The following is a 4,166-nucleotide window of genomic DNA, read 5'->3' as shown; positions in this document are numbered from 1 at the left end:
GGGTGTCAGTGTGTGTCTTTGTGACTTGGTGTCAGTGTATGTCTTTGTGACTTGGTGTCAGTGTATGTCTTTGTTCCTGGGTGTCAGTGTGTGTCTTTGTGACTTGGTGTCAGTGTATGTCTTTGTTACTTGGTGTAAGTGTGTGTCTGTGTTACTGGGTGTCAGTGTATGTCTTTGTTACTGGGTGTCAGTGTGTGTCTTTGTGACTTGGTGTCAGTGCATGTCTTTGTTACTTGGTGTAAGTGTGTGTCTGTGTTACTGGGTATCAGTGTGTGTCTGTGTTACTGGGTATCAGTGTATGTCTTTGTTACTTTGTGTAAGTGTATGTCTTTGTTACTTGGTGTCAGTGTATGTCTTTGTGACTTGGTGTCAGTGTATGTCTTTGTTACTGGGTGTCAGTGTAAGTCTTTGTTACTTGGTGTAAGTGGATGTCAAAATACTTTGTGTAAGCGAATGTCTGCGTTGCCTGGTGTAAGTGTGCGTCTGTGTTACTGGGTATCAGTGTATGTCTTTGTTACTTGGTGTCAGTGTATGTCTTTGTTACTTGGTGTCAGTGTATGTGTTTGTGACTTGTTGTCAGTGGATGTCTTTGTTACTGGGTGTCAGTGTATGTCTTTGTTACTTGGTGTCAGTTTGTGTCTTTGTGACTTGGTGTCAGTGTATGTCTTTGTTACATTGTGTAAGTGTGTGTCTGTGTTACTGGGTATCAGTGTATGTCTTTGTTACTGGGTATGAGAGTATGTCTTTGTGACTTGGTGTCAGTGTATGTCTTTGTTACTTGGTGTAAGTGTGTGTCTGTGTTACTGGGTATCAGTGTATGTCTTTGTTACTTGGTGTAAGTGTATGTCAAAATACTTGGTGTAAGTGAATGTCTGCGTTACCTGGTGTAAGTGTGCGTCTGTGTTACTGGGTATCAGTGTATGTCTTTGTGACTTGGTATCAGTGTATGTCTTTGTGACTTGGTGTCAGTGTGTGTCTGTGTTACTTGGTGTCAGTGTGTGTCTGTGTTACTGGGTGTCAGTGTATGTCTTTGTTACTTGGTGTAAGTGTGTGTCAAAATACTTGGTGTAAGTGTATGTCTTTGTTACTTGGTGTAAGTGTGTGTCTTTGTTACTTTCTGTCAATGTGTGTCTGTGTTCCTGGGTGTCAGTGTATGTCTTTGTTACTTGGTGCAAGTGTATGTCAAAATACTTGGTGTAAGTGTATATCTTTGTTAGTTTGTGTAATTGTCTGTCTTTGTTACTTGGTGTAAGTGTATGTCTTTGTTACTTGGTGTCAGTGTATGTCTGTGTTACTTGGTGTAAGTATGTGTCTTTGTTACTTGGTGTAAGTGTATGTCTTTGTTACTGGGGGTCAGTGTGTGTATGTGACACTAGGTGTCAGTATTTAGTTTAGTTTCGAGACACAGCACTGAAACAGGCCCTTCGGACCACCGAGTCTGTGCCGACCATTAACCAACCATTTATACAAATCCTGCACGAATCCCATATTCCAATAACATCCCCACCGTACCCTATATATTTCCCTACCACCTACCTATACTAGCGGCAATTTATAATGGCCAATTAACCTACCAACCTGCAAGTCTTTGGCCTGTGGGAGGAAACCGGAGCACCCGGAGAAAACTCACGCAGAGACAGGGAGAACTTGCAAACTCCGCAAAGGCAGTACCCAGAATCGAGCCCTGGTCCCTGGAGCTGTGAGGCTGCTAACCACTGTGCCAATGTGCCACCCAGTGTGTGTCTGTGCTACTTGATGTCAGTGTATGTCTTCGTTACTTGGTGTCAGTGTGTGTCAGTGTTACTGGGTGTCAGTGTGTTTGTTTGTGTTACTGGGTGTCAGTGTGTGTCTGTGTTACTTGGTGTCAGTGTATGTCTTTGTGACTTGGTGTAAGTGTGTGTCTTTGTTACTTGGTGTAAGTGTGTGTCCGTGTTACTGGGTGTCAGTGTATGTCTTTGTTACTGGGTGTCAGTGTGTATCTTTGTGACTTGGTGTCAGTGTATGTCTTTGTTACTTTGTGTCAGTGTGTGTCTGTGTTACTGGGTATCAGTGTATGTCTTTGTGACTGGGTATGAGTGTATGTCTTTGTGACTTGATGTCAGTGTATGTCTTTGTTACTTGGTGTCAGTGTGTGTCTGTGTTACTGGGTGTCAGTGTGTTTGTTTGTGTTACTGGGTGTCAGTGTGTGTCTGTGTTACTTGGTGTCAGTGTGTGTCTTTGTTACTTGGTGTCCGTGTGTGTCTGTGTTACTGGGTGTCAGTGAATGTCTTTGTTACTGGGTGTCAGTGTATGTCTTTGTTACTTGGTGTAAGTGTATGTCAAAATACTTGGTGTAAGTGAATGTCTGCGTTACCTGGTGTAAGTGTATGTCTTTGTTACTTGGTGTAAGTGTGCGTCGGTGTTACTGGGTATCAGTGTATGTCTTTGTTAATTGGTGTCAGTGTATGTCTTTGTTAATTGGTGTCAGTGTATGAGTTTGTGACTTGTTGTCAGTGGATGTCTTTGTTACTGGGTCTCAGTGTATGTCTTTGTTACTTGGTGTCAGTTTGTGTCTTTGTGACTTGGTGTCAGTGTATGTCTTTGTTACTTGGTGTAAGTGTGTGTCTGTGTTACTGGGTATCAGGGTATGTCTTTGTTACTTGGTATCAGTGTATGTCTTTGTGACTCGGTGTCAGTGTATGTCTTTGTTACTGGTTGTCAATGTGTGTCTTTGTGACTTGGTGTCAGTGTATGTCTTTGTTACTTGGTGTAAGTGTATGTCAAAATACTTGGTGTAAGTGAATGTCTGTGTTACTGGGTATCAGTGTATGTCTTTGTTACTTGGTGTCAGTGTATGTCTTTGTTACTGGGTGTCAGTGTGTGTCTTTGTGACTTGGTGTCAGTGTCTGTCTTTGTTACTTGGTGTCGGTGTGTGTCTTTGTGACTGGGTATCAGTGTATGTCTTTGTTACTTTGTGTCAGTGTATGTCAAAATACTTGGTGTAGGTGAATGTATTTATTACTTGGTGTAATAGTCTGTCTTTGTTACTTCTTGTCAGTGTTTGTGTTTGTGACTTGTTGTCAGTGTATGTCTGTGTTACTTGGTGTAAGTCTATGTCTTTGTTACTTGGTGTAAGTGTGCGTCTGTGTTACTGGCTATCAGTGTCTGTCTTTGTTACTGGGTATCAGTGTATGTCTTTGTGACTTGGTGTCAGTGTATGTCTTTGTTACTGGGTGTCAGTGTATGTCTTTGTGACTTGGTGTAAGTGTGCGTCTGTGTTACTGGGTATCAGTGTCTGTCTTTGTTACTGGGTATCAGTGTATGTCTTTGTGACTTGGTGTCGGTGTATGTCTTTGTTAATGGATGTCAGTGTGTGCCTTTGTGACTTGGTGTCAGTGTATGTCTTCGTTACTTGGTGTAAGTGTATGTCTGTGTTACTGGGTGTCAGTGTATGTCTTTGTTACAGGGTGTCAGTGTGTGTCTTTGTGACTTGGTGTCAGTGTATGTCTTTGTTACTTTGTGTCAGTGTGTGTCTGTGTTACTGGGTATCAGTGTATGTCTTTGTGACTTGGTATCAGTGTATGACTTTGTGACCTGGTGTCAGTGCATGTCTTTGTTACTGGGTGTCAGTGTGCGTCTGTGTTACTTGGTGTCAGTATATGTCTGTGTTACTGTTTATTAGTGTTTCTCTGTGTTACTGGGTGTCAATGTGTGTTTGTTTGTGTTACTGGGTGTCAGTGTATGTCTTTGTTACTTGGTGTAAGTGTGTGTCTGTGTTACTGGGTATCAGTGTCTGTCTTTGTTACTTGGTGTAAGTGTGTGTCTTTGTTACTTGGTGTAATTGTATGTCTTTGTTACTTGGAGTAAGTGTGTGTCTGTGTGACTGGGTATCAGTGTATGTCTTTGTTACTTGGTGTCAGTGTATGTCAAAATACTTGGTGTAGGTGAATGTATTTATTATTTGGTGTAATAGTCTGTCTTTGTTACTTCGTGTCAGTGTATGTGTTTGTGACTTGTTGTCAGTGTATGTCTGTGTTACTTGGTGTAAGTCTATGTCTTTGTTACTTGGTGTAAGTGTGCGTCTGTGTTACTGGGTAACAGTGTCTGTCTTTGTTACTGGGTATCAGTGTATGTCTTTGTGACTTGGTGTCAGTGTATGTCTTTGTTACTGGGTGTCAGTGCATGTC

Source organism: Heterodontus francisci, unplaced genomic scaffold (assembly GCF_036365525.1).
Source record: "Heterodontus francisci isolate sHetFra1 unplaced genomic scaffold, sHetFra1.hap1 HAP1_SCAFFOLD_83, whole genome shotgun sequence".
Classification (NCBI taxonomy): domain Eukaryota; kingdom Metazoa; phylum Chordata; class Chondrichthyes; order Heterodontiformes; family Heterodontidae; genus Heterodontus; species Heterodontus francisci.
Note: the sequence above shows the minus strand (reverse complement) of the source record.